Source organism: Canis aureus, unplaced genomic scaffold, assembly GCF_053574225.1.
Source record: "Canis aureus isolate CA01 unplaced genomic scaffold, VMU_Caureus_v.1.0 ptg000210l_RagTag, whole genome shotgun sequence".
Lineage (NCBI taxonomy): Eukaryota > Metazoa > Chordata > Mammalia > Carnivora > Canidae > Canis > Canis aureus.
The window spans coordinates 1-24,268 of NW_027554482.1; the positions used below are offsets into that span (position 1 = coordinate 1).

General features: G+C 77.1%; 13 non-coding genes across 13 annotated transcripts; all 13 read right to left on the minus strand.

The window, feature by feature from the left end:
- Nucleotides 1-748: 748 nt before the first annotated feature.
- LOC144309739 (5S ribosomal RNA) lies at nucleotides 749-867 on the minus strand. The gene has a single exon (XR_013375633.1). It is a non-coding gene; the product is annotated as a 5S ribosomal RNA (ribosomal RNA).
- A 1,692-nt stretch (nucleotides 868-2,559) lies between these two features.
- On the minus strand, nucleotides 2,560-2,677 carry LOC144309801 (5S ribosomal RNA). The gene has a single exon (XR_013375693.1). It is a non-coding gene; the product is annotated as a 5S ribosomal RNA (ribosomal RNA).
- A 2,061-nt stretch (nucleotides 2,678-4,738) lies between these two features.
- On the minus strand, nucleotides 4,739-4,857 carry LOC144309807 (5S ribosomal RNA). Its single transcript, XR_013375699.1, has one exon. It is a non-coding gene; the product is annotated as a 5S ribosomal RNA (ribosomal RNA).
- Nucleotides 4,858-6,567: 1,710 nt separating this feature from the next.
- LOC144309818 (5S ribosomal RNA) lies at nucleotides 6,568-6,686 on the minus strand. Its single transcript, XR_013375710.1, has one exon. It is a non-coding gene; the product is annotated as a 5S ribosomal RNA (ribosomal RNA).
- Nucleotides 6,687-8,396: 1,710 nt separating this feature from the next.
- LOC144309829 (5S ribosomal RNA) lies at nucleotides 8,397-8,515 on the minus strand. The gene has a single exon (XR_013375721.1). It is a non-coding gene; the product is annotated as a 5S ribosomal RNA (ribosomal RNA).
- Nucleotides 8,516-10,221: 1,706 nt separating this feature from the next.
- On the minus strand, nucleotides 10,222-10,340 carry LOC144309841 (5S ribosomal RNA). The gene has a single exon (XR_013375732.1). It is a non-coding gene; the product is annotated as a 5S ribosomal RNA (ribosomal RNA).
- A 1,694-nt stretch (nucleotides 10,341-12,034) lies between these two features.
- Nucleotides 12,035-12,153, minus strand: LOC144309745 (5S ribosomal RNA). Its single transcript, XR_013375639.1, has one exon. It is a non-coding gene; the product is annotated as a 5S ribosomal RNA (ribosomal RNA).
- Nucleotides 12,154-13,863: 1,710 nt separating this feature from the next.
- Nucleotides 13,864-13,982, minus strand: LOC144309757 (5S ribosomal RNA). The gene has a single exon (XR_013375650.1). It is a non-coding gene; the product is annotated as a 5S ribosomal RNA (ribosomal RNA).
- A 1,706-nt stretch (nucleotides 13,983-15,688) lies between these two features.
- LOC144309769 (5S ribosomal RNA) lies at nucleotides 15,689-15,807 on the minus strand. Its single transcript, XR_013375661.1, has one exon. It is a non-coding gene; the product is annotated as a 5S ribosomal RNA (ribosomal RNA).
- Nucleotides 15,808-17,505: 1,698 nt separating this feature from the next.
- Nucleotides 17,506-17,624, minus strand: LOC144309780 (5S ribosomal RNA). Its single transcript, XR_013375672.1, has one exon. It is a non-coding gene; the product is annotated as a 5S ribosomal RNA (ribosomal RNA).
- Nucleotides 17,625-19,322: 1,698 nt separating this feature from the next.
- Nucleotides 19,323-19,441, minus strand: LOC144309791 (5S ribosomal RNA). The gene has a single exon (XR_013375683.1). It is a non-coding gene; the product is annotated as a 5S ribosomal RNA (ribosomal RNA).
- Nucleotides 19,442-21,539: 2,098 nt separating this feature from the next.
- LOC144309802 (5S ribosomal RNA) lies at nucleotides 21,540-21,658 on the minus strand. The gene has a single exon (XR_013375694.1). It is a non-coding gene; the product is annotated as a 5S ribosomal RNA (ribosomal RNA).
- A 1,701-nt stretch (nucleotides 21,659-23,359) lies between these two features.
- LOC144309803 (5S ribosomal RNA) lies at nucleotides 23,360-23,478 on the minus strand. Its single transcript, XR_013375695.1, has one exon. It is a non-coding gene; the product is annotated as a 5S ribosomal RNA (ribosomal RNA).
- Between the last annotated feature and the right edge of the window lie 790 nt (nucleotides 23,479-24,268).

Below are 24,268 nucleotides of genomic sequence, written 5' to 3' on the forward strand. Positions count from 1 at the left end.
CCGTCCCCTCCCTGGGCCCCTTCGGGCCCCTCGGCCCCCTCGGCCCCCGGGGCTGAGGGCCGAAGGGACGGTGGTCCGCGGGGGACGGAGGGCATGTCCTTCGGAGAGAAGGTGCAGGCGGGCCCGGGCCGAAGGTGGGGGGGTGTTGCGGGTGGCTGGGTGGCTTGGTCGCTGGGGGCGGTGCCAGGGAATTGCTAGGGGCTGGGGGCGGGCCTGGGGGCGGGGCCTGGGGCGGGGCGAGGAGGGCCCGCAGGCAGGCCCGGCCCCCGGCCCCCGGCTCCCAAGCACCCCCCCCCTCGGCCCCACCGAGGGCCTCGCAGGCCTGCGAGGACGGGATCCAGCCCCCACCCGTCTCCCCCCAGCGACCGCACCGCCCCCCCGCGCCCCCGCCCCGAGGTTCCGGCTGTCGCCCCGTCCCCTCCCTGGGCCCCTTCGGGCCCCCTCGGCCCCCTCGGCCCCCTGGGACGCGCGGCCGGCTAGGATGCGGGTGGGCGTCGTTGAAGGGCTGCGAGGTTGAAGGGCTGGGAGGAAGAGGAGGTGTGTGGTGTATGTAGTGGCGTCCTGCCCGTGCAGCGGGCGCCCTCGGTGCCCCGCGGCGCCCTGCGGTGGTCCCGGCGGGGCGGGGGCCATGGCAGGGGTCGTCCGGAGGGCGCCGCCGTCGCCGCCGCCGCCGCCGCCGCCGCCGCCGCCGCGTTGGGCGAGGGGGGTGTTGGCGGCAAAGGGACGGACAGGAAGGCCGAAGAAAAAAAGCCTACAGCACCCGGTATTCCCAGGCGGTCTCCCATCCAAGTACTAACCAGGCCCGACCCTGCTTAGCTTCCGAGATCAGACGAGATCGGGCGCGTTCAGGGTGGTATGGCCGTAGACGTCCGCGCCTGCCGCTGGGCGCCCCAAGAGCCTGCTCTGCGCCTCTCCAGGCCGGGCGCCCGCCGCTCCTCAGCCCTCCTCCGCCCGCCCTGTGCGGCCCGCCTGAACGCCTGCCTGCCTGCCTGCCTGCCTGCATGCTCGCCTGCCGGCCCGACTGATGGACTGACCGCCTCCCGCGCCGCGCCCGGGGTGGCGGAGGGCGCCTGCCCGGGCCGGGGGGTGGGGGCCAAGACGCGTCCCGCACCCCGGAGCCGAGTCTGTCGCGGGAGCCCGGGCGCGCTCCCGTCCCCGGCCTGTCGGGCTCGTCGCCGCCGCTCGGCTCCCCGGATGGCACGCCGCCCCACATCGGGCCGCTCGCTGGGGGCCGGGGGCCGGGGGCCGGGGGCCGGGGGCTGGGGCCTGGGGGCTGCGGGGGGGTGTCGGGGTGTGCCGCGGGCCGGGGCCGGCGCCGGCGGGCCCCTGGCCTCTCCTGTTCTTCAGCCCGCCTGGCTCAAAGCCAAGCCGGGGCCGCCCGCGCCGCCGGACCCCATCGTCGCACAGGCAGGGACACAGACACAGGTGCCCACGACACACACACACACAGACAGACGGAAGGACACAGGCACTCGGAGCTGGGCCACACGGCCTGTGGGGGCGAGGCAGCCACCCCGCCGGAGGGGCGCAGGCCCTGGAGCTGCGTCAGGAGCCCTGGCAGCCGCAGGCCCTGCAGCCACGGGGTCAGGGATGCCGTTCCGCTCCCATTCCTGCCCATCAGCCGAACCGCCGCGGGGCCGTGTGCCTGCGTGCGTGCGCGGCGCCCTGGCCCAGGCGCGGAGCGAGTGTCTGTGGTGTGTCTTGCTGTGTCCCGAGCGGCTCTTTTGGGCCTGGGTGCCGGCCGCCCCCGCGTCGCTGTGGTCTTGGCTGTCGCGGGGTCACGGAGCGCGGAGCCCGGCGCCAACGGGGGGCCTGAGGCCCCCGGCGGTCGGGCCGTCTGGTTGGTGTCCTGGGCACGCGGAGCGTGGACCCCGGGGCTGAGGGCCGAAGGGACGGTGGTCCGCGGGGGACGGAGGGCATGTCCTTCGGAGAGAAGGTGCAGGCGGGCCCGGGCCGAAGGTGGGGGGGTGTTGCGGGTGGCTGGGTGGCTTGGTCGCTGGGGGCGGTGCTAGGGGCTGGGGGGCGGGCCTGGGGGCGGGGCCTGGGGCGGGGCGAGGAGGGCCCGCAGGCAGGCCCGGCCCCCGGCCCCCGGCTCCCAAGCACCCCCCCCTCGGCCCCACGGAGGGCCTCGCAGGCCTGCGAGGACGGGATCCAGCCCCCACCCGTCTCCCCCCAGCGACCGCACCGCCCCCCCGCGCCCCCGCCCCGAGGTTCCGGCTGTCGCCCCGTCCCCTCCCTGGGCCCCTTCGGGCCCCTCGGCCCCCTCGGCCCCCTGGGACGCGCGGCCGGCTAGGATGCGGGTGGGCGTCGTTGAAGGGCTGCGAGGTTGAAGGGCTGGGAGGAAGAGGAGGTGTGTGGTGTATGTAGTGGCGTCCTGCCCGTGCAGCGGGCGCCCTCGGTGCCCCGCGGCGCCCTGCGGTGGTCCCGGCGGGGCGGGGGCCATGGCAGGGGTCGTCCGGAGGGCGCCGCCGCCGCCGCCGCCGCCGCCGCCGCCGCCGCCGGCGTTGGGCGAGGGGGGTGTTGGCGGCAAAGGGACGGACAGGAAGGCCGAAGAAAAAAAGCCTACAGCACCCGGTATTCCCAGGCGGTCTCCATCCAAGTACTAACCAGGCCCGACCCTGCTTAGCTTCCGAGATCAGACGAGATCGGGCGCGTTCAGGGTGGTATGGCCGTAGACGTCCGCGCCTGCCGCTGGGCGCCCCAAGAGCCTGCTCTGCGCCTCTCCAGGCCGGGCGCCCGCCGCTCCTCAGCCCTCCTCCGCCCGCCCTGTGCGGCCCGCCTGAACGCCTGCCTGCCTGCCTGCCTGCCTGCCTGCATGCTCGCCTGCCGGCCCGACTGATGGACTGACCGCCTCCCGCGCCGCGCCCGGGGTGGCGGAGGGCGCCTGCCCGGGCCGGGGGGTGGGGGCCAAGACGCGTCCCGCACCCCGGAGCCGAGTCTGTCGCGGGAGCCCGGGCGCGCTCCCGTCCCCGGCCTGTCGGGCTCGTCGCCGCCGCTCGGCTCCCCGGATGGCACGCCGCCCCACATCGGGCCGCTCGCTGGGGGCCGGGGGCCGGGGGCCGGGGGCCGGGGGCTGGGGCCTGGGGGCTGCGGGGGGGTGTCGGGGTGTGCCGCGGGCCGGGGCCGGCGCCGGCGGGCCCCTGGCCTCTCCTGTTCTTCAGCCCGCCTGGCTCAAAGCCAAGCCGGGGCCGCCCGCGCCGCCGGACCCCATCGTCGCACAGGCAGGGACACAGACACAGGTGCCCACGACACACACACACACAGACAGACGGAAGGACACAGGCACTCGGAGCTGGGCCACACGGCCTGTGGGGGCGAGGCAGCCACCCCGCCGGAGGGGCGCAGGCCCTGGAGCTGCGTCAGGAGCCCTGGCAGCCGCAGGCCCTGCAGCCACGCGGTCAGGGATGCCGTTCCGCTCCCATTCCTGCCCATCAGCCGAACCGCCGCGGGGCCGTGTGCCTGCGTGCGTGCGCGGCGCCCTGGCCCAGGCGCGGAGCGAGTGTCTGTGGTGTGTCTTGCTGTGTCCCGAGCGGCTCTTTGGGCCTGGGTGCCGGCCGCCCCCGCGTCGCTGTGGTCTTGGCTGTCGCGGGGTCACGGAGCGCGGAGCCCGGCGCCAACGGGGGGCCTGAGGCCCCGGCGGTCGGGCCGTCTGGTTGGTGTCCTGGGCACGCGGAGCGTGGACCCCGGGGCTGAGGGCCGAAGGGACGGTGGTCCGCGGGGGACGGAGGGCATGTCCTTCGGAGAGAAGGTGCAGGCGGGCCCGGGCCGAAGGTGGGGGGGTGTTGCGGGTGGCTGGGTGGCTTGGTCGCTGGGGGCGGTGCTAGGGGCTGGGGGCGGGCCTGGGGGCGGGGCCTGGGGCGGGGCGAGGAGGGCCCGCAGGCAGGCCCGGCCCCCGGCCCCCAAGCACCCCCCCCTCGGCCCCACCGAGGGCCTCGCAGGCCTGCGAGGACGGGATCCAGCCCCCACCCGTCTCCCCCCAGCGACCGCACCGCCCCCCCGCGCCCCCGCCCCGAGGTTCCGGCTGTCGCCCCGTCCCCTCCCTGGGGCTGAGGGCCGAAGGGACGGTGGTCCGCGGGGGACGGAGGGCATGTCCTTCGGAGAGAAGGTGCAGGCGGGCCCGGGCCGAAGGTGGGGGGGGTGTTGCGGGTGGCTGGGTGGCTTGGTCGCTGGGGGCGGTGCTAGGGGCTGGGGGCGGGCCTGGGGGCGGGGCCTGGGGCGGGGCGAGGAGGGCCCGCAGGCAGGCCCGGCCCCCGGCCCCCGGCTCCCAAGCACCCCCCCCCTCGGCCCCACCGAGGGCCTCGCAGGCCTGCGAGGACGGGATCCAGCCCCCACCCGTCTCCCCCCAGCGACCGCACCGCCCCCCCGCGCCCCCGCCCCGAGGTTCCGGCTGTCGCCCCGTCCCCTCCCTGGGCCCCTTCGGGCCCCCTCGGCCCCCTCGGCCCCCTGGGACGCGCGGCCGGCTAGGATGCGGGTGGGCGTCGTTGAAGGGCTGCGAGGTTGAAGGGCTGGGAGGAAGAGGAGGTGTGTGGTGTATGTAGTGGCGTCCTGCCCGTGCAGCGGGCGCCCTCGGTGCCCCGCGGCGCCCTGCGGTGGTCCCGGCGGGGCGGGGGCCATGGCAGGGGTCGTCCGGAGGGCGCCGCCGCCGCCGCCGCCGCCGCCGCCGCCGCCGCCGCCGCCGCCGCGTTGGGCGAGGGGGGTGTTGGCGGCAAAGGGACGGACAGGAAGGCCGAAGAAAAAAAGCCTACAGCACCCGGTATTCCCAGGCGGTCTCCCATCCAAGTACTAACCAGGCCCGACCCTGCTTAGCTTCCGAGATCAGACGAGATCGGGCGCGTTCAGGGTGGTATGGCCGTAGACGTCCGCGCCTGCCGCTGGGCGCCCCAAGAGCCTGCTCTGCGCCTCTCCAGGCCGGGCGCCCGCCGCTCCTCAGCCCTCCTCCGCCCGCCCTGTGCGGCCCGCCTGAACGCCTGCCTGCCTGCCTGCCTGCCTGCCTGCCTGCATGCTCGCCTGCCGGCCCGACTGATGGACTGACCGCCTCCCGCGCCGCGCCCGGGGTGGCGGAGGGCGCCTGCCCGGGCCGGGGGGTGGGGGCCAAGACGCGTCCCGCACCCCGGAGCCGAGTCTGTCGCGGGAGCCCGGGCGCGCTCCCGTCCCCGGCCTGTCGGGCTCGTCGCCGCCGCTCGGCTCCCCGGATGGCACGCCGCCCCACATCGGGCCGCTCGCTGGGGGCCGGGGGCCGGGGGCCGGGGGCCGGGGGCTGGGGCCTGGGGGCTGCGGGGGGGTGTCGGGGTGTGCCGCGGGCCGGGGCCGGCGCCGGCGGGCCCCTGGCCTCTCCTGTTCTTCAGCCCGCCTGGCTCAAAGCCAAGCCGGGGCCGCCCGCGCCGCCGGACCCCATCGTCGCACAGGCAGGGACACAGACACAGGTGCCCACGACACACACACACACAGACAGACGGAAGGACACAGGCACTCGGAGCTGGGCCACACGGCCTGTGGGGGCGAGGCAGCCACCCCGCCGGAGGGGCGCAGGCCCTGGAGCTGCGTCAGGAGCCCTGGCAGCCGCAGGCCCTGCAGCCACGCGGTCAGGGATGCCGTTCCGCTCCCATTCCTGCCCATCAGCCGAACCGCCGCGGGGCCGTGTGCCTGCGTGCGTGCGCGGCGCCCTGGCCCAGGCGCGGAGCGAGTGTCTGTGGTGTGTCTTGCTGTGTCCCGAGCGGCTCTTTTGGGCCTGGGTGCCGGCCGCCCCCGCGTCGCTGTGGTCTTGGCTGTCGCGGGGTCACGGAGCGCGGAGCCCGGCGCCAACGGGGGGCCTGAGGCCCCCGGCGGTCGGGCCGTCTGGTTGGTGTCCTGGGCACGCGGAGCGTGGCCCCCGGGGCTGAGGGCCGAAGGGACGGTGGTCCGCGGGGGACGGAGGGCATGTCCTTCGGAGAGAAGGTGCAGGCGGGCCCGGGCCGAAGGTGGGGGGGGTGTTGCGGGTGGCTGGGTGGCTTGGTCGCTGGGGGCGGTGCTAGGGGCTGGGGGCGGGCCTGGGGGCGGGGCCTGGGGCGGGGCGAGGAGGGCCCGCAGGCAGGCCCGGCCCCCGGCCCCCGGCTCCCAAGCACCCCCCCCCTCGGCCCCACCGAGGGCCTCGCAGGCCTGCGAGGACGGGATCCAGCCCCCACCCGTCTCCCCCCAGCGACCGCACCGCCCCCCCGCGCCCCCGCCCCGAGGTTCCGGCTGTCGCCCCGTCCCCTCCCTGGGCCCCTTCGGGCCCCCTCGGCCCCCTCGGCCCCCTGGGACGCGCGGCCGGCTAGGATGCGGGTGGGCGTCGTTGAAGGGCTGCGAGGTTGAAGGGCTGGGAGGAAGAGGAGGTGTGTGGTGTATGTAGTGGCGTCCTGCCCGTGCAGCGGGCGCCCTCGGTGCCCCGCGGCGCCCTGCGGTGGTCCCGGCGGGGCGGGGGCCATGGCAGGGGTCGTCCGGAGGGCGCCGCCGCCGCCGCCGCCGCCGCCGCCGCCGCCGCCGCCGCCGCCGCGTTGGGCGAGGGGGGTGTTGGCGGCAAAGGGACGGACAGGAAGGCCGAAGAAAAAAAGCCTACAGCACCCGGTATTCCCAGGCGGTCTCCCATCCAAGTACTAACCAGGCCCGACCCTGCTTAGCTTCCGAGATCAGACGAGATCGGGCGCGTTCAGGGTGGTATGGCCGTAGACGTCCGCGCCTGCCGCTGGGCGCCCCAAGAGCCTGCTCTGCGCCTCTCCAGGCCGGGCGCCCGCCGCTCCTCAGCCCTCCTCCGCCCGCCCTGTGCGGCCCGCCTGAACGCCTGCCTGCCTGCCTGCCTGCCTGCCTGCCTGCATGCTCGCCTGCCGGCCCGACTGATGGACTGACCGCCTCCCGCGCCGCGCCCGGGGTGGCGGAGGGCGCCTGCCCGGGCCGGGGGGTGGGGGCCAAGACGCGTCCCGCACCCCGGAGCCGAGTCTGTCGCGGGAGCCCGGGCGCGCTCCCGTCCCCGGCCTGTCGGGCTCGTCGCCGCCGCTCGGCTCCCCGGATGGCACGCCGCCCCACATCGGGCCGCTCGCTGGGGGCCGGGGGCCGGGGGCCGGGGGCCGGGGGCTGGGGCCTGGGGGCTGCGGGGGGGTGTCGGGGTGTGCCGCGGGCCGGGGCCGGCGCCGGCGGGCCCCTGGCCTCTCCTGTTCTTCAGCCCGCCTGGCTCAAAGCCAAGCCGGGGCCGCCCGCGCCGCCGGACCCCATCGTCGCACAGGCAGGGACACAGACACAGGTGCCCACGACACACACACACACAGACAGACGGAAGGACACAGGCACTCGGAGCTGGGCCACACGGCCTGTGGGGGCGAGGCAGCCACCCCGCCGGAGGGGCGCAGGCCCTGGAGCTGCGTCAGGAGCCCTGGCAGCCGCAGGCCCTGCAGCCACGCGGTCAGGGATGCCGTTCCGCTCCCATTCCTGCCCATCAGCCGAACCGCCGCGGGGCCGTGTGCCTGCGTGCGTGCGCGGCGCCCTGGCCCAGGCGCGGAGCGAGTGTCTGTGGTGTGTCTTGCTGTGTCCCGAGCGGCTCTTTTGGGCCTGGGTGCCGGCCGCCCCCGCGTCGCTGTGGTCTTGGCTGTCGCGGGGTCACGGAGCGCGGAGCCCGGCGCCAACGGGGGGCCTGAGGCCCCCGGCGGTCGGGCCGTCTGGTTGGTGTCCTGGGCACGCGGAGCGTGGCCCCCGGGGCTGAGGGCCGAAGGGACGGTGGTCCGCGGGGGACGGAGGGCATGTCCTTCGGAGAGAAGGTGCAGGCGGGCCCGGGCCGAAGGTGGGGGGGGTGTTGCGGGTGGCTGGGTGGCTTGGTCGCTGGGGGCGGTGCTAGGGGCTGGGGGCGGGCCTGGGGGCGGGGCCTGGGGCGGGGCGAGGAGGGCCCGCAGGCAGGCCCGGCCCCCGGCCCCCGGCTCCCAAGCACCCCCCCCCTCGGCCCCACCGAGGGCCTCGCAGGCCTGCGAGGACGGGATCCAGCCCCCACCCGTCTCCCCCCAGCGACCGCACCGCCCCCCCGCGCCCCCGCCCCGAGGTTCCGGCTGTCGCCCCGTCCCCTCCCTGGGCCCCTTCGGGCCCCCTCGGCCCCCTCGGCCCCCTGGGACGCGCGGCCGGCTAGGATGCGGGTGGGCGTCGTTGAAGGGCTGCGAGGTTGAAGGGCTGGGAGGAAGAGGAGGTGTGTGGTGTATGTAGTGGCGTCCTGCCCGTGCAGCGGGCGCCCTCGGTGCCCCGCGGCGCCCTGCGGTGGTCCCGGCGGGGCGGGGGCCATGGCAGGGGTCGTCCGGAGGGCGCCGCCGCCGCCGCCGCCGCCGCCGCCGCCGCCGCCGCCGCCGCCGCGTTGGGCGAGGGGGGTGTTGGCGGCAAAGGGACGGACAGGAAGGCCGAAGAAAAAAAGCCTACAGCACCCGGTATTCCCAGGCGGTCTCCCATCCAAGTACTAACCAGGCCCGACCCTGCTTAGCTTCCGAGATCAGACGAGATCGGGCGCGTTCAGGGTGGTATGGCCGTAGACGTCCGCGCCTGCCGCTGGGCGCCCCAAGAGCCTGCTCTGCGCCTCTCCAGGCCGGGCGCCCGCCGCTCCTCAGCCCTCCTCCGCCCGCCCTGTGCGGCCCGCCTGAACGCCTGCCTGCCTGCCTGCCTGCCTGCCTGCCTGCATGCTCGCCTGCCGGCCCGACTGATGGACTGACCGCCTCCCGCGCCGCGCCCGGGGTGGCGGAGGGCGCCTGCCCGGGCCGGGGGGTGGGGGCCAAGACGCGTCCCGCACCCCGGAGCCGAGTCTGTCGCGGGAGCCCGGGCGCGCTCCCGTCCCCGGCCTGTCGGGCTCGTCGCCGCCGCTCGGCTCCCCGGATGGCACGCCGCCCCACATCGGGCCGCTCGCTGGGGGCCGGGGGCCGGGGGCCGGGGGCCGGGGGCTGGGGCCTGGGGGCTGCGGGGGGGTGTCGGGGTGTGCCGCGGGCCGGGGCCGGCGCCGGCGGGCCCCTGGCCTCTCCTGTTCTTCAGCCCGCCTGGCTCAAAGCCAAGCCGGGGCCGCCCGCGCCGCCGGACCCCATCGTCGCACAGGCAGGGACACAGACACAGGTGCCCACGACACACACACACACAGACAGACGGAAGGACACAGGCACTCGGAGCTGGGCCACACGGCCTGTGGGGGCGAGGCAGCCACCCCGCCGGAGGGGCGCAGGCCCTGGAGCTGCGTCAGGAGCCCTGGCAGCCGCAGGCCCTGCAGCCACGCGGTCAGGGATGCCGTTCCGCTCCCATTCCTGCCCATCAGCCGAACCGCCGCGGGGCCGTGTGCCTGCGTGCGTGCGCGGCGCCCTCGCCCAGGCGCGGAGCGAGTGTCTGTGGTGTGTCTTGCTGTGTCCCGAGCGGCTCTTTTGGGCCTGGGTGCCGGCCGCCCCCGCGTCGCTGTGGTCTTGGCTGTCGCGGGGTCACGGAGCGCGGAGCCCGGCGCCAACGGGGGGCCTGAGGCCCCCGGCGGTCGGGCCGTCTGGTTGGTGTCCTGGGCACGCGGAGCGTGGCCCCCGGGGCTGAGGGCCGAAGGGACGGTGGTCCGCGGGGGACGGAGGGCATGTCCTTCGGAGAGAAGGTGCAGGCGGGCCCGGGCCGAAGGTGGGGGGGGTGTTGCGGGTGGCTGGGTGGCTTGGTCGCTGGGGGCGGTGCTAGGGGCTGGGGGCGGGCCTGGGGGCGGGGCCTGGGGCGGGGCGAGGAGGGCCCGCAGGCAGGCCCGGCCCCCGGCCCCCGGCTCCCAAGCACCCCCCCCTCGGCCCCACCGAGGGCCTCGCAGGCCTGCGAGGACGGGATCCAGCCCCCACCCGTCTCCCCCCAGCGACCGCACCGCCCCCCCGCGCCCCCGCCCCGAGGTTCCGGCTGTCGCCCCGTCCCCTCCCTGGGCCCCTTCGGGCCCCCTCGGCCCCCTCGGCCCCCTGGGACGCGCGGCCGGCTAGGATGCGGGTGGGCGTCGTTGAAGGGCTGCGAGGTTGAAGGGCTGGGAGGAAGAGGAGGTGTGTGGTGTATGTAGTGGCGTCCTGCCCGTGCAGCGGGCGCCCTCGGTGCCCCGCGGCGCCCTGCGGTGGTCCCGGCGGGGCGGGGGCCATGGCAGGGGTCGTCCGGAGGGCGCCGCCGCCGCCGCCGCCGCCGCCGCCGCCGCCGCCGCCGCCGCGTTGGGCGAGGGGGGTGTTGGCGGCAAAGGGACGGACAGGAAGGCCGAAGAAAAAAAGCCTACAGCACCCGGTATTCCCAGGCGGTCTCCCATCCAAGTACTAACCAGGCCCGACCCTGCTTAGCTTCCGAGATCAGACGAGATCGGGCGCGTTCAGGGTGGTATGGCCGTAGACGTCCGCGCCTGCCGCTGGGCGCCCCAAGAGCCTGCTCTGCGCCTCTCCAGGCCGGGCGCCCGCCGCTCCTCAGCCCTCCTCCGCCCGCCCTGTGCGGCCCGCCTGAACGCCTGCCTGCCTGCCTGCCTGCCTGCCTGCCTGCATGCTCGCCTGCCGGCCCGACTGATGGACTGACCGCCTCCCGCGCCGCGCCCGGGGTGGCGGAGGGCGCCTGCCCGGGCCGGGGGGTGGGGGCCAAGACGCGTCCCGCACCCCGGAGCCGAGTCTGTCGCGGGAGCCCGGGCGCGCTCCCGTCCCCGGCCTGTCGGGCTCGTCGCCGCCGCTCGGCTCCCCGGATGGCACGCCGCCCCACATCGGGCCGCTCGCTGGGGGCCGGGGGCCGGGGGCCGGGGGCCGGGGGCTGGGGCCTGGGGGCTGCGGGGGGGTGTCGGGGTGTGCCGCGGGCCGGGGCCGGCGCCGGCGGGCCCCTGGCCTCTCCTGTTCTTCAGCCCGCCTGGCTCAAAGCCAAGCCGGGGCCGCCCGCGCCGCCGGACCCCATCGTCGCACAGGCAGGGACACAGACACAGGTGCCCACGACACACACACACACAGACAGACGGAAGGACACAGGCACTCGGAGCTGGGCCACACGGCCTGTGGGGGCGAGGCAGCCACCCCGCCGGAGGGGCGCAGGCCCTGGAGCTGCGTCAGGAGCCCTGGCAGCCGCAGGCCCTGCAGCCACGGGGTCAGGGATGCCGTTCCGCTCCCATTCCTGCCCATCAGCCGAACCGCCGCGGGGCCGTGTGCCTGCGTGCGTGCGCGGCGCCCTGGCCCAGGCGCGGAGCGAGTGTCTGTGGTGTGTCTTGCTGTGTCCCGAGCGGCTCTTTTGGGCCTGGGTGCCGGCCGCCCCCGCGTCGCTGTGGTCTTGGCTGTCGCGGGGTCACGGAGCGCGGAGCCCGGCGCCAACGGGGGGCCTGAGGCCCCCGGCGGTCGGGCCGTCTGGTTGGTGTCCTGGGCACGCGGAGCGTGGACCCCGGGGCTGAGGGCCGAAGGGACGGTGGTCCGCGGGGGACGGAGGGCATGTCCTTCGGAGAGAAGGTGCAGGCGGGCCCGGGCCGAAGGTGGGGGGGGTGTTGCGGGTGGCTGGGTGGCTTGGTCGCTGGGGGCGGTGCTAGGGGCTGGGGGCGGGCCTGGGGGCGGGGCCTGGGGCGGGGCGAGGAGGGCCCGCAGGCAGGCCCGGCCCCCGGCCCCCGGCTCCCAAGCACCCCCCCCTCGGCCCCACCGAGGGCCTCGCAGGCCTGCGAGGACGGGATCCAGCCCCCACCCGTCTCCCCCCAGCGACCGCACCGCCCCCCCGCGCCCCCGCCCCGAGGTTCCGGCTGTCGCCCCGTCCCCTCCCTGGGCCCCTTCGGGCCCCCTCGGCCCCCTCGGCCCCCTGGGACGCGCGGCCGGCTAGGATGCGGGTGGGCGTCGTTGAAGGGCTGCGAGGTTGAAGGGCTGGGAGGAAGAGGAGGTGTGTGGTGTATGTAGTGGCGTCCTGCCCGTGCAGCGGGCGCCCTCGGTGCCCCGCGGCGCCCTGCGGTGGTCCCGGCGGGGCGGGGGCCATGGCAGGGGTCGTCCGGAGGGCGCCGCCGCCGCCGCCGCCGCCGCCGCCGCCGCGTTGGGCGAGGGGGGTGTTGGCGGCAAAGGGACGGACAGGAAGGCCGAAGAAAAAAAGCCTACAGCACCCGGTATTCCCAGGCGGTCTCCCATCCAAGTACTAACCAGGCCCGACCCTGCTTAGCTTCCGAGATCAGACGAGATCGGGCGCGTTCAGGGTGGTATGGCCGTAGACGTCCGCGCCTGCCGCTGGGCGCCCCAAGAGCCTGCTCTGCGCCTCTCCAGGCCGGGCGCCCGCCGCTCCTCAGCCCTCCTCCGCCCGCCCTGTGCGGCCCGCCTGAACGCCTGCCTGCCTGCCTGCCTGCCTGCCTGCCTGCATGCTCGCCTGCCGGCCCGACTGATGGACTGACCGCCTCCCGCGCCGCGCCCGGGGTGGCGGAGGGCGCCTGCCCGGGCCGGGGGGTGGGGGCCAAGACGCGTCCCGCACCCCGGAGCCGAGTCTGTCGCGGGAGCCCGGGCGCGCTCCCGTCCCCGGCCTGTCGGGCTCGTCGCCGCCGCTCGGCTCCCCGGATGGCACGCCGCCCCACATCGGGCCGCTCGCTGGGGGCCGGGGGCCGGGGGCCGGGGGCCGGGGGCTGGGGCCTGGGGGCTGCGGGGGGGTGTCGGGGTGTGCCGCGGGCCGGGGCCGGCGCCGGCGGGCCCCTGGCCTCTCCTGTTCTTCAGCCCGCCTGGCTCAAAGCCAAGCCGGGGCCGCCCGCGCCGCCGGACCCCATCGTCGCACAGGCAGGGACACAGACACAGGTGCCCACGACACACACACACACAGACAGACGGAAGGACACAGGCACTCGGAGCTGGGCCACACGGCCTGTGGGGGCGAGGCAGCCACCCCGCCGGAGGGGCGCAGGCCCTGGAGCTGCGTCAGGAGCCCTGGCAGCCGCAGGCCCTGCAGCCACGCGGTCAGGGATGCCGTTCCGCTCCCATTCCTGCCCATCAGCCGAACCGCCGCGGGGCCGTGTGCCTGCGTGCGTGCGCGGCGCCCTGGCCCAGGCGCGGAGCGAGTGTCTGTGGTGTGTCTTGCTGTGTCCCGAGCGGCTCTTTTGGGCCTGGGTGCCGGCCGCCCCCGCGTCGCTGTGGTCTTGGCTGTCGCGGGGTCACGGAGCGCGGAGCCCGGCGCCAACGGGGGGCCTGAGGCCCCCGGCGGTCGGGCCGTCTGGTTGGTGTCCTGGGCACGCGGAGCGTGGCCCCCGGGGCTGAGGGCCGAAGGGACGGTGGTCCGCGGGGGACGGAGGGCATGTCCTTCGGAGAGAAGGTGCAGGCGGGCCCGGGCCGAAGGTGGGGGGGGTGTTGCGGGTGGCTGGGTGGCTTGGTCGCTGGGGGCGGTGCTAGGGGCTGGGGGCGGGCCTGGGGGCGGGGCCTGGGGCGGGGCGAGGAGGGCCCGCAGGCAGGCCCGGCCCCCGGCCCCCGGCTCCCAAGCACCCCCCCCCTCGGCCCCACCGAGGGCCTCGCAGGCCTGCGAGGACGGGATCCAGCCCCCACCCGTCTCCCCCCAGCGACCGCACCGCCCCCCCGCGCCCCCGCCCCGAGGTTCCGGCTGTCGCCCCGTCCCCTCCCTGGGCCCCTTCGGGCCCCCTCGGCCCCCTCGGCCCCCTGGGACGCGCGGCCGGCTAGGATGCGGGTGGGCGTCGTTGAAGGGCTGCGAGGTTGAAGGGCTGGGAGGAAGAGGAGGTGTGTGGTGTATGTAGTGGCGTCCTGCCCGTGCAGCGGGCGCCCTCGGTGCCCCGCGGCGCCCTGCGGTGGTCCCGGCGGGGCGGGGGCCATGGCAGGGGTCGTCCGGAGGGCGCCGCCGCCGCCGCCGCCGCCGCCGCCGCCGCCGCCGCCGCCGCCGCGTTGGGCGAGGGGGGTGTTGGCGGCAAAGGGACGGACAGGAAGGCCGAAGAAAAAAAGCCTACAGCACCCGGTATTCCCAGGCGGTCTCCCATCCAAGTACTAACCAGGCCCGACCCTGCTTAGCTTCCGAGATCAGACGAGATCGGGCGCGTTCAGGGTGGTATGGCCGTAGACGTCCGCGCCTGCCGCTGGGCGCCCCAAGAGCCTGCTCTGCGCCTCTCCAGGCCGGGCGCCCGCCGCTCCTCAGCCCTCCTCCGCCCGCCCTGTGCGGCCCGCCTGAACGCCTGCCTGCCTGCCTGCCTGCCTGCCTGCCTGCATGCTCGCCTGCCGGCCCGACTGATGGACTGACCGCCTCCCGCGCCGCGCCCGGGGTGGCGGAGGGCGCCTGCCCGGGCCGGGGGGTGGGGGCCAAGACGCGTCCCGCACCCCGGAGCCGAGTCTGTCGCGGGAGCCCGGGCGCGCTCCCGTCCCCGGCCTGTCGGGCTCGTCGCCGCCGCTCGGCTCCCCGGATGGCACGCCGCCCCACATCGGGCCGCTCGCTGGGGGCCGGGGGCCGGGGGCCGGGGGCCGGGGGCTGGGGCCTGGGGGCTGCGGGGGGGTGTCGGGGTGTGCCGCGGGCCGGGGCCGGCGCCGGCGGGCCCCTGGCCTCTCCTGTTCTTCAGCCCGCCTGGCTCAAAGCCAAGCCGGGGCCGCCCGCGCCGCCGGACCCCATCGTCGCACAGGCAGGGACACAGACACAGGTGCCCACGACACACACACACACAGACAGACGGAAGGACACAGGCACTCGGAGCTGGGCCACACGGCCTGTGGGGGCGAGGCAGCCACCCCGCCGGAGGGGCGCAGGCCCTGGAGCTGCGTCAGGAGCCCTGGCAGCCGCAGGCCCTGCAGCCACGCGGTCAGGGATGCCGTTCCGCTCCCATTCCTGCCCATCAGCCGAACCGCCGCGGGGCCGTGTGCCTGCGTGCGTGCGCGGCGCCCTCGCCCAGGCGCGGAGCGAGTGTCTGTGGTGTGTCTTGCTGTGTCCCGAGCGGCTCTTTTGGGCCTGGGTGCCGGCCGCCCCCGCGTCGCTGTGGTCTTGGCTGTCGCGGGGTCACGGAGCGCGGAGCCCGGCGCCAACGGGGGGCCTGAGGCCCCCGGCGGTCGGGCCGTCTGGTTGGTGTCCTGGGCACGCGGAGCGTGGCCCCCGGGGCTGAGGGCCGAAGGGACGGTGGTCCGCGGGGGACGGAGGGCATGTCCTTCGGAGAGAAGGTGCAGGCGGGCCCGGGCCGAAGGTGGGGGGGGTGTTGCGGGTGGCTGGGTGGCTTGGTCGCTGGGGGCGGTGCTAGGGGCTGGGGGCGGGCCTGGGGGCGGGGCCTGGGGCGGGGCGAGGAGGGCCCGCAGGCAGGCCCGGCCCCCGGCCCCCGGCTCCCAAGCACCCCCCCCTCGGCCCCACCGAGGGCCTCGCAGGCCTGCGAGGACGGGATCCAGCCCCCACCCGTCTCCCCCCAGCGACCGCACCGCCCCCCCGCGCCCCCGCCCCGAGGTTCCGGCTGTCGCCCCGTCCCCTCCCTGGGCCCCTTCGGGCCCCCTCGGCCCCCTCGGCCCCCTGGGACGCGCGGCCGGCTAGGATGCGGGTGGGCGTCGTTGAAGGGCTGCGAGGTTGAAGGGCTGGGAGGAAGAGGAGGTGTGTGGTGTATGTAGTGGCGTCCTGCCCGTGCAGCGGGCGCCCTCGGTGCCCCGCGGCGCCCTGCGGTGGTCCCGGCGGGGCGGGGGCCATGGCAGGGGTCGTCCGGAGGGCGCCGCCGCCGCCGCCGCCGCCGCCGCCGCCGCCGCCGCCGCCGCGTTGGGCGAGGGGGGTGTTGGCGGCAAAGGGACGGACAGGAAGGCCGAAGAAAAAAAGCCTACAGCACCCGGTATTCCCAGGCGGTCTCCCATCCAAGTACTAACCAGGCCCGACCCTGCTTAGCTTCCGAGATCAGACGAGATCGGGCGCGTTCAGGGTGGTATGGCCGTAGACGTCCGCGCCTGCCGCTGGGCGCCCCAAGAGCCTGCTCTGCGCCTCTCCAGGCCGGGCGCCCGCCGCTCCTCAGCCCTCCTCCGCCCGCCCTGTGCGGCCCGCCTGAACGCCTGCCTGCCTGCCTGCCTGCCTGCCTGCCTGCATGCTCGCCTGCCGGCCCGACTGATGGACTGACCGCCTCCCGCGCCGCGCCCGGGGTGGCGGAGGGCGCCTGCCCGGGCCGGGGGGTGGGGGCCAAGACGCGTCCCGCACCCCGGAGCCGAGTCTGTCGCGGGAGCCCGGGCGCGCTCCCGTCCCCGGCCTGTCGGGCTCGTCGCCGCCGCTCGGCTCCCCGGATGGCACGCCGCCCCACATCGGGCCGCTCGCTGGGGGCCGGGGGCCGGGGGCCGGGGGCCGGGGGCTGGGGCCTGGGGGCTGCGGGGGGGTGTCGGGGTGTGCCGCGGGCCGGGGCCGGCGCCGGCGGGCCCCTGGCCTCTCCTGTTCTTCAGCCCGCCTGGCTCAAAGCCAAGCCGGGGCCGCCCGCGCCGCCGGACCCCATCGTCGCACAGGCAGGGACACAGACACAGGTGCCCACGACACACACACACACAGACAGACGGAAGGACACAGGCACTCGGAGCTGGGCCACACGGCCTGTGGGGGCGAGGCAGCCACCCCGCCGGAGGGGCGCAGGCCCTGGAGCTGCGTCAGGAGCCCTGGCAGCCGCAGGCCCTGCAGCCACGGGGTCAGGGATGCCGTTCCGCTCCCATTCCTGCCCATCAGCCGAACCGCCGCGGGGCCGTGTGCCTGCGTGCGTGCGCGGCGCCCTGGCCCAGGCGCGGAGCGAGTGTCTGTGGTGTGTCTTGCTGTGTCCCGAGCGGCTCTTTTGGGCCTGGGTGCCGGCCGCCCCCGCGTCGCTGTGGTCTTGGCTGTCGCGGGGTCACGGAGCGCGGAGCCCGGCGCCAACGGGGGGCCTGAGGCCCCCGGCGGTCGGGCCGTCTGGTTGGTGTCCTGGGCACGCGGAGCGTGGACCCCGGGGCTGAGGGCCGAAGGGACGGTGGTCCGCGGGGGACGGAGGGCATGTCCTTCGGAGAGAAGGTGCAGGCGGGCCCGGGCCGAAGGTGGGGGGGGTGTTGCGGGTGGCTGGGTGGCTTGGTCGCTGGGGGCGGTGCTAGGGGCTGGGGGCGGGCCTGGGGGCGGGGCCTGGGGCGGGGCGAGGAGGGCCCGCAGGCAGGCCCGGCCCCCGGCCCCCGGCTCCCAAGCACCCCCCCCTCGGCCCCACCGAGGGCCTCGCAGGCCTGCGAGGACGGGATCCAGCCCCCACCCGTCTCCCCCCAGCGACCGCACCGCCCCCCCGCGCCCCCGCCCCGAGGTTCCGGCTGTCGCCCCGTCCCCTCCCTGGGCCCCTTCGGGCCCCCTCGGCCCCCTCGGCCCCCTGGGACGCGCGGCCGGCTAGGATGCGGGTGGGCGTCGTTGAAGGGCTGCGAGGTTGAAGGGCTGGGAGGAAGGAGGAAGAGGAGGTGTGTGGTGTATGTAGTGGCGTCCTGCCCGTGCAGCGGGCGCCCTCGGTGCCCCGCGGCGCCCTGCGGTGGTCCCGGCGGGGCGGGGGCCATGGCAGGGGTCGTCCGGAGGGCGCCGCCGCCGCCGCCGCCGCCGCCGCCGCGTTGGGCGAGGGGGGTGTTGGCGGCAAAGGGACGGACAGGAAGGCCGAAGAAAAAAAGCCTACAGCACCCGGTATTCCCAGGCGGTCTCCCATCCAAGTACTAACCAGGCCCGACCCTGCTTAGCTTCCGAGATCAGACGAGATCGGGCGCGTTCAGGGTGGTATGGCCGTAGACGTCCGCGCCTGCCGCTGGGCGCCCCAAGAGCCTGCTCTGCGCCTCTCCAGGCCGGGCGCCCGCCGCTCCTCAGCCCTCCTCCGCCCGCCCTGTGCGGCCCGCCTGAACGCCTGCCTGCCTGCCTGCCTGCCTGCCTGCATGCTCGCCTGCCGGCCCGACTGATGGACTGACCGCCTCCCGCGCCGCGCCCGGGGTGGCGGAGGGCGCCTGCCCGGGCCGGGGGGTGGGGGCCAAGACGCGTCCCGCACCCCGGAGCCGAGTCTGTCGCGGGAGCCCGGGCGCGCTCCCGTCCCCGGCCTGTCGGGCTCGTCGCCGCCGCTCGGCTCCCCGGATGGCACGCCGCCCCACATCGGGCCGCTCGCTGGGGGCCGGGGGCCGGGGGCCGGGGGCCGGGGGCTGGGGCCTGGGGGCTGCGGGGGGGTGTCGGGGTGTGCCGCGGGCCGGGGCCGGCGCCGGCGGGCCCCTGGCCTCTCCTGTTCTTCAGCCCGCCTGGCTCAAAGCCAAGCCGGGGCCGCCCGCGCCGCCGGACCCCATCGTCGCACAGGCAGGGACACAGACACAGGTGCCCACGACACACACACACACAGACAGACGGAAGGACACAGGCACTCGGAGCTGGGCCACACGGCCTGTGGGGGCGAGGCAGCCACCCCGCCGGAGGGGCGCAGGCCCTGGAGCTGCGTCAGGAGCCCTGGCAGCCGCAGGCCCTGCAGCCACGGGGTCAGGGATGCCGTTCCGCTCCCATTCCTGCCCATCAGCCGAACCGCCGCGGGGCCGTGTGCCTGCGTGCGTGCGCGGCGCCCTGGCCCAGGCGCGGAGCGAGTGTCTGTGGTGTGTCTTGCTGTGTCCCGAGCGGCTCTTTGGGCCTGGGTGCCGGCCGCCCCCGCGTCGCTGTGGTCTTGGCTGTCGCGGGGTCACGGAGCGCGGATCCCGGCGCCAACGGGGGGCCTGAGGCCCCCGGCGGTCGGGCCGTCTGGTTGGTGTCCTGGGCACGCGGAGCGTGGACCCCGGGGCTGAGGGCCGAAGGGACGGTGGTCCGCGGGGGACGGAGGGCATGTCCTTCGGAGAGAAGGTGCAGGCGGGCCCGGGCCGAAGGTGGGGGGGGTGTTGCGGGTGGCTGGGTGGCTTGGTCGCTGGGGGCGGTGCTAGGGGCTGGGGGCGGGCCTGGGGGCGGGGCCTGGGGCGGGGCGAGGAGGGCCCGCAGGCAGGCCCGGCCCCCGGCCCCCGGCTCCCAAGCACCCCCCCCTCGGCCCCACGGAGGGCCTCGCAGGCCTGCGAGGACGGGATCCAGCCCCCACCCGTCTCCCCCCAGCGACCGCACCGCCCCCCCGCGCCCCCGCCCCGAGGTTCCGGCTGTCGCCCCGTCCCCTCCCTGGGCCCCTTCGGGCCCCCTCGGCCCCCTCGGCCCCCTGGGACGCGCGGCCGGCTAGGATGCGGGTGGGCGTCGTTGAAGGGCTGCGAGGTTGAAGGGCTGGGAGGAAGAGGAGGTGTGTGGTGTATGTAGTGGCGTCCTGCCCGTGCAGCGGGCGCCCTCGGTGCCCCGCGGCGCCCTGCGGTGGTCCCGGCGGGGCGGGGGCCATGGCAGGGGTCGTCCGGAGGGCGCCGCCGTCGCCGCCGCCGCCGCCGCCGCCGCCGCCGCCGCGTTGGGCGAGGGGGGTGTTGGCGGCAAAGGGACGGACAGGAAGGCCGAAGAAAAAAAGCCTACAGCACCCGGTATTCCCAGGCGGTCTCCCATCCAAGTACTAACCAGGCCCGACCCTGCTTAGCTTCCGAGATCAGACGAGATCGGGCGCGTTCAGGGTGGTATGGCCGTAGACGTCCGCGCCTGCCGCTGGGCGCCCCAAGAGCCTGCTCTGCGCCTCTCCAGGCCGGGCGCCCGCCGCTCCTCAGCCCTCCTCCGCCCGCCCTGTGCGGCCCGCCTGAACGCCTGCCTGCCTGCCTGCCTGCCTGCCTGCCTGCATGCTCGCCTGCCGGCCCGACTGATGGACTGACCGCCTCCCGCGCCGCGCCCGGGGTGGCGGAGGGCGCCTGCCCGGGCCGGGGGGTGGGGGCCAAGACGCGTCCCGCACCCCGGAGCCGAGTCTGTCGCGGGAGCCCGGGCGCGCTCCCGTCCCCGGCCTGTCGGGCTCGTCGCCGCCGCTCGGCTCCCCGGATGGCACGCCGCCCCACATCGGGCCGCTCGCTGGGGGCCGGGGGCCGGGGGCCGGGGGCCGGGGGCTGGGGCCTGGGGGCTGCGGGGGGGTGTCGGGGTGTGCCGCGGGCCGGGGCCGGCGCCGGCGGGCCCCTGGCCTCTCCTGTTCTTCAGCCCGCCTGGCTCAAAGCCAAGCCGGGGCCGCCCGCGCCGCCGGACCCCATCGTCGCACAGGCAGGGACACAGACACAGGTGCCCACGACACACACACACACAGACAGACGGAAGGACACAGGCACTCGGAGCTGGGCCACACGGCCTGTGGGGGCGAGGCAGCCACCCCGCCGGAGGGGCGCAGGCCCTGGAGCTGCGTCAGGAGCCCTGGCAGCCGCAGGCCCTGCAGCCACGGGGTCAGGGATGCCGTTCCGCTCCCATTCCTGCCCATCAGCCGAACCGCCGCGGGGCCGTGTGCCTGCGTGCGTGCGCGGCGCCCTGGCCCAGGCGCGGAGCGAGTGTCTGTGGTGTGTCTTGCTGTGTCCCGAGCGGCTCTTTTGGGCCTGGGTGCCGGCCGCCCCCGCGTCGCTGTGGTCTTGGCTGTCGCGGGGTCACGGAGCGCGGAGCCCGGCGCCAACGGGGGGCCTGAGGCCCCCGGCGGTCGGGCCGTCTGGTTGGTGTCCTGGGCACGCGGAGCGTGGACCCCGGGGCTGAGGGCCGAAGGGACGGTGGTCCGCGGGGGACGGAGGGCATGTCCTTCGGAGAGAAGGTGCAGGCGGGCCCGGGCCGAAGGTGGGGGGGGTGTTGCGGGTGGCTGGGTGGCTTGGTCGCTGGGGGCGGTGCTAGGGGCTGGGGGCGGGCCTGGGGGCGGGGCCTGGGGCGGGGCGAGGAGGGCCCGCAGGCAGGCCCGGCCCCCGGCCCCCGGCTCCCAAGCACCCCCCCCTCGGCCCCACCGAGGGCCTCGCAGGCCTGCGAGGACGGGATCCAGCCCCCACCCGTCTCCCCCCAGCGACCGCACCGCCCCCCCGCGCCCCCGCCCCGAGGTTCCGGCTGTCGCCCCGTCCCCTCCCTGGGCCCCTTCGGGCCCCCTCGGCCCCCTCGGCCCCCCGGGGCTGAGGGCCGAAGGGACGGTGGTCCGCGGGGGACGGAGGGCATGTCCTTCGGAGAGAAGGTGCAGGCGGGCCCGGGCCGAAGGTGGGGGGGTGTTGCGGGTGGCTGGGTGGCTTGGTCGCTGGGGGCGGTGCCAGGGAATTGCTAGGGGCTGGGGGCGGGCCTGGGGGCGGGGCCTGGGGCGGGGCGAGGAGGGCCCGCAGGCAGGCCCGGCCCCCGGCCCCCGGCTCCCAAGCACCCCCCCCCTCGGCCCCACCGAGGGCCTCGCAGGCCTGCGAGGACGGGATCCAGCCCCCACCCGTCTCCCCCCAGCGACCGCACCGCCCCCCCGCGCCCCCGCCCCGAGGTTCCGGCTGTCGCCCCGTCCCCTCCCTGGGCCCCTTCGGGCCCCCTCGGCCCCCTCGGCCCCCTGGGACGCGCGGCCGGCTAGGATGCGGGTGGGCGTCGTTGAAGGGCTGCGAGGTTGAAGGGCTGGGAGGAAGAGGAGGTGTGTGGTGTATGTAGTGGCGTCCTGCCCGTGCAGCGGGCGCCCTCGGTGCCCCGCGGCGCCCTGCGGTGGTCCCGGCGGGGCGGGGGCCATGGCAGGGGTCGTCCGGAGGGCGCCGCCGCCGCCGCCGCCGCCGCGTTGGGCGAGGGGGGTGTTGGCGGCAAAGGGACGGACAGGAAGGCCGAAGAAAAAAAGCCTACAGCACCCGGTATTCCCAGGCGGTCTCCCATCCAAGTACTAACCAGGCCCGACCCTGCTTAGCTTCCGAGATCAGACGAGATCGGGCGCGTTCAGGGTGGTATGGCCGTAGACGTCCGCACCTGCCGCTGGGCGCCCCAAGAGCCTGCTCTGCGCCTCTCCAGGCCGGGCGCCCGCCGCTCCTCAGCCCTCCTCCGCCCGCCCTGTGCGGCCCGCCTGAACGCCTGCCTGCCTGCCTGCCTGCCTGCCTGCCTGCATGCTCGCCTGCCGGCCCGACTGATGGACTGACCGCCTCCCGCGCCGCGCCCGGGGTGGCGGAGGGCGCCTGCCCGGGCCGGGGGGTGGGGGCCAAGACGCGTCCCGCACCCCGGAGCCGAGTCTGTCGCGGGAGCCCGGGCGCGCTCCCGTCCCCGGCCTGTCGGGCTCGTCGCCGCCGCTCGGCTCCCCGGATGGCACGCCGCCCCACATCGGGCCGCTCGCTGGGGGCCGGGGGCCGGGGGCCGGGGGCCGGGGGCTGGGGCCTGGGGGCTGCGGGGGGGTGTCGGGGTGTGCCGCGGGCCGGGGCCGGCGCCGGCGGGCCCCTGGCCTCTCCTGTTCTTCAGCCCGCCTGGCTCAAAGCCAAGCCGGGGCCGCCCGCGCCGCCGGACCCCATCGTCGCACAGGCAGGGACACAGACACAGGTGCCCACGACACACACACACACAGACAGACGGAAGGACACAGGCACTCGGAGCTGGGCCACACGGCCTGTGGGGGCGAGGCAGCCACCCCGCCGGAGGGGCGCAGGCCCTGGAGCTGCGTCAGGAGCCCTGGCAGCCGCAGGCCCTGCAGCCACGGGGTCAGGGATGCCGTTCCGCTCCCATTCCTGCCCATCAGCCGAACCGCCGCGGGGCCGTGTGCCTGCGTGCGTGCGCGGCGCCCTGGCCCAGGCGCGGAGCGAGTGTCTGTGGTGTGTCTTGCTGTGTCCCGAGCGGCTCTTTTGGGCCTGGGTGCCGGCCGCCCCCGCGTCGCTGTGGTCTTGGCTGTCGCGGGGTCACGGAGCGCGGAGCCCGGCGCCAACGGGGGGCCTGAGGCCCCCGGCGGTCGGGCCGTCTGGTTGGTGTCCTGGGCACGCGGAGCGTGGCCCCCGGGGCTGAGGGCCGAAGGGACGGTGGTCCGCGGGGGACGGAGGGCATGTCCTTCGGAGAGAAGGTGCAGGCGGGCCCGGGCCGAAGGTGGGGGGGGTGTTGCGGGTGGCTGGGTGGCTTGGTCGCTGGGGGCGGTGCTAGGGGCTGGGGGCGGGCCTGGGGGCGGGGCCTGGGGCGGGGCGAGGAGGGCCCGCAGGCAGGCCCGGCCCCCGGCCCCCGGCTCCCAAGCACCCCCCCCCTCGGCCCCACCGAGGGCCTCGCAGGCCTGCGAGGACGGGATCCAGCCCCCACCCGTCTCCCCCCAGCGACCGCACCGCCCCCCCGCGCCCCCGCCCCGAGGTTCCGGCTGTCGCCCCGTCCCCTCCCTGGGCCCCTTCGGGCCCCCTCGGCCCCCTCGGCCCCCTGGGACGCGCGGCCGGCTAGGATGCGGGTGGGCGTCGTTGAAGGGCTGCGAGGTTGAAGGGCTGGGAGGAAGAGGAGGTGTGTGGTGTATGTAGTGGCGTCCTGCCCGTGCAGCGGGCGCCCTCGGTGCCCCGCGGCGCCCTGCGGTGGTCCCGGCGGGGCGGGGGCCATGGCAGGGGTCGTCCGGAGGGCGCCGCCGCCGCCGCCGCCGCCGCCGCCGCCGCCGCCGCGTTGGGCGAGGGGGGTGTTGGCGGCAAAGGGACGGACAGGAAGGCCGAAGAAAAAAAGCCTACAGCACCCGGTATTCCCAGGCGGTCTCCCATCCAAGTACTAACCAGGCCCGACCCTGCTTAGCTTCCGAGATCAGACGAGATCGGGCGCGTTCAGGGTGGTATGGCCGTAGACGTCCGCGCCTGCCGCTGGGCGCCCCAAGAGCCTGCTCTGCGCCTCTCCAGGCCGGGCGCCCGCCGCTCCTCAGCCCTCCTCCGCCCGCCCTGTGCGGCCCGCCTGAACGCCTGCCTGCCTGCCTGCCTGCCTGCCTGCATGCTCGCCTGCCGGCCCGACTGATGGACTGACCGCCTCCCGCGCCGCGCCCGGGGTGGCGGAGGGCGCCTGCCCGGGCCGGGGGGTGGGGGCCAAGACGCGTCCCGCACCCCGGAGCCGAGTCTGTCGCGGGAGCCCGGGCGCGCTCCCGTCCCCGGCCTGTCGGGCTCGTCGCCGCCGCTCGGCTCCCCGGATGGCACGCCGCCCCACATCGGGCCGCTCGCTGGGGGCCGGGGGCCGGGGGCCGGGGGCCGGGGGCTGGGGCCTGGGGGCTGCGGGGGGGTGTCGGGGTGTGCCGCGGGCCGGGGCCGGCGCCGGCGGGCCCCTGGCCTCTCCTGTTCTTCAGCCCGCCTGGCTCAAAGCCAAGCCGGGGCCGCCCGCGCCGCCGGACCCCATCGTCGCACAGGCAGGGACACAGACACAGGTGCCCACGACACACACACACACAGACAGACGGAAGGACACAGGCACTCGGAGCTGGGCCACACGGCCTGTGGGGGCGAGGCAGCCACCCCGCCGGAGGGGCGCAGGCCCTGGAGCTGCGTCAGGAGCCCTGGCAGCCGCAGGCCCTGCAGCCACGGGGTCAGGGATGCCGTTCCGCTCCCATTCCTGCCCATCAGCCGAACCGCCGCGGGGCCGTGTGCCTGCGTGC